The sequence below is a fragment of the Fukomys damarensis genome, unplaced genomic scaffold (genome assembly GCF_012274545.1).
Source record: "Fukomys damarensis isolate Sample0158 unplaced genomic scaffold, DMR_v1.0_HiC HiC_scaffold_22, whole genome shotgun sequence".
NCBI lineage: Eukaryota > Metazoa > Chordata > Mammalia > Rodentia > Bathyergidae > Fukomys > Fukomys damarensis.
Window position 1 is genome coordinate 19,871,539 of NW_022900934.1, and position 8,052 is coordinate 19,879,590.

At 39.8% G+C, this 8,052-nt stretch overlaps 1 pseudogene; it reads left to right on the plus strand.

Annotated features, from left to right (window-relative positions):
- The first annotated feature begins 539 nt into the window (after positions 1–539).
- LOC104867193 lies at positions 540–3,612 on the plus strand (annotated as a pseudogene).
- Positions 3,613–8,052: the final 4,440 nt, after the last annotated feature.

Sequence of the window (8,052 nt, forward strand, 5' to 3'; positions counted from 1 at the left end):
TACCTTGTCTCCAGTGCTTTTTGTGGCACAACCTGACCCAAGTGACATCCATGTATAACTCACCGTACATATGGACTACTACTGCGGAGCTCTGTGCTGCTCAGATCAAGCCAGCATTCCTCACCTCTGCCCACCACTCTCAAACTTTACTTCCAGTGGTTGCCCCTCTGCGGTCTGTATCTCCTCCTGAGGACTCAAGTCCTCAATGGCATAGAACAGCAGTCTGTTTACCCTGCCACCTGTAAATCTGTTCCTGGCTTTCCTATTTACACAGGATGCTGTTAGATATCAAGCCTGCCGGCTGAGCAGACCTGAAGTTCACTCTGTTCCCTTTAGAAGGCAGCAAAACCCCCAAAGATTAGACTCCGAGCCACAACTCCTCTCTTTCCTATTTTTGTACATTGGCATTTAGTGTCCTGCTCATCCTGGCTTTAAGTATTTGTTTACCTCGCAGATCACAACCACACATCCCATCGGCCCATGTTTGAGTCTGTGAATACCCACTGACTTGTGTTTAGAGATGATTTTCAGGGATGGAAATGGGGTAAGGCAGGCACTGGGAAGATAAAACATTAGGCATTTATTACAGATAGCATTTTAATACTGCCATATGATTTTCAAGTAAAAATCCTATTATTCACTGCATTCTCGAGCTGTATGTATGTATTTCAATATTTTTCTTATATTCAAAATTAACTATAAATTTAGTTTTTTATAGCTAAATAGGGCAAATAATGCTAATTAAGAAGATTTGATGGGGGCCAGGAATTTAGTTCAGTGGGGCTGCTATCTGCCTTGCAAGTGCAAGGACCCAAGTTCAAACCCCGGTACCAAAAAAAAAGAAGGTTTGGGTCTATTTTTTCTGTATCATAAATAGAACAAGAAAAAAAAATCTAGTATCATTGCACTAGAAGTCAAGAGTGCCAAGATCTTAGGAAAAAGTGGTAATCATTTATTACTTATCATAATTCATTAAGCTTGTAGGAAATATTTAGATACTTAATTGGCATTTAACAAGATAGCTATAGAGAGTAAATGAGACATTAAATTCTCTTCTTAAATGCCCATTAGGTTTGCTTTAGAAATTAATTGATATCTAATTCATTCGCTATCAACTATTTTATCCTTTGCCAGCTGAGAAGTTCAACATATTAATGATAAATAGAGGCAGAAGAAGGGAGAATTTATGCTCACAGAGCTCTATGTCAGCCTAATTTAGAAGACAAAGGTCCTTCTGGTGGCTTAGTCTGATCAAAGTGTTTAGATGGACTGGAGCTCTGACCACAAGCCCACATTTGGACTTGTCTGAATCCTCATTGTGAAAGGCTTCAATAATGTTGAGGAACAAAACAGCTGCATAGGAAAACCAGAAAGTCTTTAAATGAAGAACAGGTCAGATGTCTACTCATGCTCAAACTACACTAGCTGTGTATAAATGACATCTGGACGTGGTTAAGAATTAAATGGAGTAGGCACGTGGGTAGTTTATAAATATTTGAGAGTCAGTCATTAGGGACGTGGAGAGTATATGTTTAGTATTATTTCAGACAGTAGAGAAATGAATGAAAATTATAGTGGGGGACTAGAAAATGAGCTTCCCTTGTCCCTCTGTGAGGAACAACTTAAGAATGGCTATTTTCAACAAAGATACGTGCTACCTGGGACACCCCACACCCAGTGAATGAACACCAGAAGTATAGTTTGAACTTTCCATGGGACAATTCTGTTGCCTCTTTGGTACATACCCATGGAGTTGGCCAATGAGGCTTTGCAGGCACATCACAGTGCCCTCTGCCCAGTGCTAATTATTTCTCTTCCTTTTCTCATGTGTTAATGTCTTACAAATAATCACCACATCAAACTGCCATGTGCACCTGGAGAGCCCAAGTGTGACATGGAAGGAAGGATGGAGATGTTTATATATCTTGTAAGTGTTATTTAGCCTTTGCCCTTTCTCATGGGTTTCTAGATTCCTTGAAGACCTCCTACAAGTACTACTGTGATCATCGCCAAGCATTTTCTTGGCTGTGGCAGTATTTGACCTTTCCTTCTGTGACTGTGTTATTGTCATCTCTACCCAAAGTTGAGTTTTCTACTTATGGCAACATTTTCTCCTGTGGCAGAAATTGCCAGCTGATCATCTAATCCATGTCTTCCTTCTAGATGAAGAACTAGACTACACATTCCAGCCTCCCTTTCAGTCAGGTGAAACCACCTGATTGAGGTCTAAGTGTTAGGATGTGAGCAGAAGTAGTGTGCACCCCTTAAGTCCTGGCTACATGTCACAAGGGATCCTCCTACAGCTCTCTCCCTCCACTGGCTCAGTCCAGATGACTCTGAAAATATCATATACTGTAATATGTGCACATTTGTATGTACAGCAGCACAATTCTCAGTAGCTAAATCTTGGAAAATATCTGTATGCCCATCAATAGATGGATGGATAAAGAAAACATTGTGTTTGCATACAATGGAGTACTACCCTGCCATAAAGAAGGATAAACAAGTCATTTGTTGGAAAATGGATTCATCTTAAGATCATAATTTTAAGTGAAGTAAATCAGACACACAAGCTTAAATATTGCATGGCTTCTATCATATGAGAAATCCAAAGTATAAGTAAAGAACAAAATAAAAGATAATAGGATATAGGGAGATACATCTTTCTCGAATGGGAAAGGAATAAAGACATGGAGGGAGAGGGGAGTGAGAAGTGGGAAAAGGGATGAAGAAAGAATTAAGATGTGTTATGTACATGCACCAACTCTCCACAAAGAATGCAATCATTATGTACTGCAAACACATACTAAGGAAAATTTTAAAAAGAAGACGGAAGCCTGGATCTCAAAACGGAAAGCCACCATCAGGTCAGGAAAAAAAAAGTACCCTAAGTGAAAGATTAGTTTTTATTGTTTTAAATTACTGAGATCTGCACTTGCCTCGCAAGGTCCTGAGTTTGGTCCCAAACAAACAAACCTCTTTCTCTTCAATGAGGTGGCGGAGCGAAGGCGGAGTTGCAGATCTTCGTGAGGACCCTAACAGGCAAGACCATCACCCTTGAGGTGGAGCCCAGTGATACCATCAAGAATGTCAAAGCCAAATGAGAACAAAGCCCTGTCATGTGAAGGTACAGGATCCCAGTAATGAATGTAACTGTATTGTAGACCAAGATTGTACCAATAAACTCAATAAAAAAGAAAAAGAAAAAAGAATGTCAAAGCCAAAATTCAAGACAGGGAGGGTGTTCCCCCAGACCAGCTGCGCTGATATTTGCCAGCAAACAGCTGGAGGACGCCGGACTCTGTCTCTGACTGCAACATCCAGAAAGAGTCCACCCTGCACCTGGTGCTTCGCCTGCAAGGTGGGATCATCGAGCAGTCCCTGCGCCAGCTTGCCCAGAAGTACAACTGCGACAAGATGATCTGCAGCAAGTGCAGTGCCCACCTGCACCCCAATGCCTTCAACTGCCGCAAGAAGAAGTGTGGCCACATCAACTATCTGTGCCCAAGAAGAAGGTCAAGTAAAGCTGTCTGCCATCCTCTTCCTCTGGAAGGGCACCACCTGCCCAAACACAGTGGCCTTGGTCTGAATAAAGTTTCCTTCCACACTTGACTAGAGCAGCAAGAAAAACAATGTAAACAAATAAACAAATTACTAAGATGTGTTGGCTTATCATCCACTATAACTAGTGCTGACTACAGTGAGACACTGCTGCTTATTACTGACCACCCTGCTGGCACCTTTTTGTTTATCTGATTGTCTGCCTTCCTCACTGCATTAGTTAGGTTTCACTAGAGAAACGTATTTAATATAATAACATATGTGATGCATAAAGGATTCATAAGGAAAGCTTACAATGGTCACATAGCCTGCAGAGTCCAGTATGGAACAATGCAAAAGGGTCATGTGCTTTCTAGAGATCTGAAGGATCCAGTTGAAGGTCAAAAGCCTGGAGTTCACTGCAGAGTCCCATGAGACACCATATCAGGAAACCAAAGGGTCTGTCCTGGAGTTCCAGGCAATTCAGCCGACTGTGGTAAGATAATCAATGGGTTGATAGGTTGGCTCAGTGACCCGTCTTTTGTCTTTTCATGCCATTCTACATGGTCCTATTCTGTAGCATTTTCCATATATTGTCATTAGATTCTTTGTTGTGAACAAGTAAAAGAATGTCTTCCCTATCTCTGGTTATCAAGCAACAGTGAATAGAAGGATTATCAGGAGATCTTGTTTAGCTTGAAAGATTCTACCACTTACCAACATCCTCTCCCCAACTTCATTCCAGGATACTGATTCACTTGTATAGGAATTGTTCACTGTAATCTGTTTATTTAACAAGTTTTCTCAGATTGTTACAATATAACTGGGTCCACAGACCATGCAGAGAAACACTAAGGTAAACAATTTGGCCTTCTCAACTATGTTTATTGATAAATTTAGTACCTTAATGATCTTGGATTAGAAGTTATAAGAGTTACTCACTGACTTCCCTCTGAGGTTGAAAGGTTGTTTTCAATTCCTTTAAACCTCTAGACTCAAGGCAAGCTAGTGTTTTTTTGTTGGTTCAAAGCCTTCTTGAAATATAATCAATTGACAAGTTTCACATTTACAGCATGCCAGCATCCTCCAACAGTCACAGATACGAGAGGCTTTCAGGCCCTGCTCTATGAATCCAAGTCTTCTAACATTTGTTAAAAAGTTTAGTATTTATTTAATATTTTTTAGAACTCTAAAAGGCCCAAAAAGGAAGACCAAGAAAAGGAGGAAATGTGTAGGTTTGCTTTACTTTCATATAATAAGAAAACAGCCTACTTGGACAGCCCCAGTTTTGTGACACTTTGAGGGGTTCTAAGAAAAGTAAACTATTTGATATCATGTGAGAAACTAGACAAAAGTTCCCAGATCCGTAACACAAGAATTGTCTAATTCTCTAAACTAGAAAGACAAATTCCTGTGACAACCTGAACCAACCTAGAACCAAGGACAACTCTACCACTTACACAAAGTTTTGCTTATTAAAATTCTGCCTTGCAATGTAAGTTTCAAACTAAGGCTTTAGAGATTCAGCGAGACGTATATTACAGAGTGAAACTAAGCATAGGAATGATTCCCTGGAAGCAAGACTACCAAGCAAACAACAGCAACCACCACAAGAAGACAACTCTGTTTCTGCTGTTCTGTTCATCCTCTGTTCATTCTCATCTACCCCAGAATCTGTATTATTTCCCTCTCTACTATGCTGTCACTGTGGCTTAAACATTGTGTTTCAAATAAAAGCCCCAAATCTTTAGGAAGCATCTCTAAAACAAAGCTAGTGGCCAGACCTGATTGATGGATTCAAAACACAGGTCAATATTTAAAGCAGGAAAGAAAGGGAAGGTTGCTTTACTGCCTTGAAGGAAACATAAATGTTTCCCAAAGTAGGTTCAACTTTAGCAAAATTATGGTTGCTTGAAACTTTCCAGAACAGATGGAAAATAAATAAATAAATCTATAGTCAGAAGTAGGCCCACAAACCAAGAAATTACATTTTAGTACACATCACAAAGCAAGAAACTTCAAAACACACATATGAATGTGTGTTCTAACAAAACTGTAATTATACAGCCTGATGGTAGGCTGGATTTAGCCAATGAACCACAGTTTGTCAACCACTGGTTAGGAAAGGTAACAGAATTTATAGTAATTATTTCTTCTGGTAGAAACACAAAAAAGGGAAAGAGAAAAGAATATTGATATTTATCAGCAATTCTTAGGTGTCAGGTCTGGTTTAGAGTGAAAAGAGATGACCTGGACACAAAATTTAAGGAGTTGCTTACTTTCAGAACCCTGCAACTTGTGCAAGCTTAGTGCCAGGGGCTCAGATGCGCTTAAGTCCATTGACTGATGTCTTTCCCCTGGTAGCAACTGTGTTGAATAGCTGTATCATTCACACCACCAACTGTCCTTTTATAAAGGAGAAATCAGAGGATCAGAAAGTGACTTACTCAGGATCACCACATTCACAGAAGCAAAGTTAGAATTTTCAGCTCAGTCCACAGGACTTCACATCCACTTTCTTTGCAATGATTATTTTGTAGCCAAAGTGTAGATAAACACACTTGGCTTCAAAGAGCAGAGCATGAACAGGCACAGGTTGAAAAGTTCTTAGTATATTTTATCTTCATCTATATTCATTGTGGAAATAGTGCCGTTTTCTGTATATTTTAGCAACATTGATAATCTGCACATAGATCATGAGAACTGACGAAGAAATTCTCTGAAGATGAAGGTGAACATTAAATCTACAGACAGAATATGTAACAAAGTTGCCATCAGAAGATTAGGGGATGGGCCGGAGATTTAGCTCAGTGGTTCTGCCCTCTACCTCGCAAGTGCAAGGACCTGAGTTCAATCTCCAGTACCAAATAAAAAAAGATTAGGGGGCTGTGAGTCAAACTCTGGAGCTTTGAAGGATAACTTTGATCTACACCATCTGGTTCCTAATGGTACATAAGATCCTAATGTCACTCAAGTGACAGTTGAAGGAATCCCTGGCTATATCTCTATTTATGTTCCTGGGGCTGACATTTTTTTTTTTGGACTCATTTTTTTATCTATTTATTAACTGATCTACTCTTGCCCAAGAAGGTACCCACTGAGCTTCTTCTTTGCCTCAAGCTTGATTCACGGTATTGGTGAAATGGAGATAACTATGCATAGCTCCTGCTCTAAGATGCAGAAGCCCCAGTATAAGATCCTCCTCCATAATTAATTAAAATTCTGCAATTATCAGATGTTATTAGAAAAACTACTCACTGAGCGCAAAGGTCACCTTTCCTAAGTGGACAATCAGATGCCACAAAGGGTGGCCCCAGAAACCTTGCTAAAACATTGTACAGTGAAAGGAAGCACTGTTCACATTGGGTATCATGGTCACTTTCTGTTCTTATAGCTCTGTGGGGGCACTTTCTATTTAATAGAGTCACTGTAGTCACTATAATTTAATACAAGGATGTTTACAGATGTTAAGTGTACAGTTCAGTAATTTTTTTTTTCAAATCTATGTAATAAAAAGAAAGGATGCCATTTTAAGGGCTGAGGAGTAAGGCAAGAAAGTGATTGTACTTGCCAGATTATGATGCACAGTGCTGACACCATCAGATCAGAGTACCCATAGTATAGTAGGAAGCCAAGCCTCAGTTAGGAAAAGCAACAAGAAGAATTTTTCAAAAAACAAGATTATCTATTTTTCAATTTAAAACCATTTTAATTCTCCTATAACTCTTCCATTTTGCTAAATCTTCATAAATATTTTCTACCTCCTCAAGGCCTTGGTGGAGTGAGTTTTGGTAAATGTGGGTGGTTCCTTGTGTCTATATTTAAGTATATCAAAGTAAAAGAATGACTCACATTTAGACAACAATACAGGCAGTAAGAGAGAGAGGTTCAAACTTCAAGTGTAGAGCTGAGCTGAAGAATCCAGTGTGTATTTTTGGAGCACCTAATACAATTGCAACTGCATATTGCTTTATAAAAGAATTGCGTTAATTGCCCTCTGACTCATCACCCAGGTTGGATTCTCTGCAAATAGAGACTAAGACGGAGTTTAGAACAAGATTATTGGGGGAATCAACCCCTATGAAAAGTAGAGGGGGTGCAAAATCAGAAAAAGATGTCAAGTATGTATACAGGTCTCAAAAAGCCCCAACCAACCCTGAAGGAGTAAGAACTACCACCATTGCCAGCCTCTCCTACCCTCGGCAACAGGCTTTCTTGGTATATTTCCCCAGGAGGGCCTTTGCAGCTGAGGCAGAACCTGAGCTGAATGTTCCCTGCTGATCACACTCCTTTCCTCCTTGGAAGACTCTGTGTGGTCCATCTCTGAGTCTGCAGTGCCTGTTACAAAGGACAAACCAAAGAGAACAGAGTCCATGTCCATTTTTCTTAACCACTGTATCAGTAGTCCTTAACAGATCATGGGACATAAGGTAGGTATTCAAAATCTTTATGGGAGAGTTAATGAATTAATTGTCATTGTCAGTATGATAGCTCTGTCACCAGAAGGGAGAG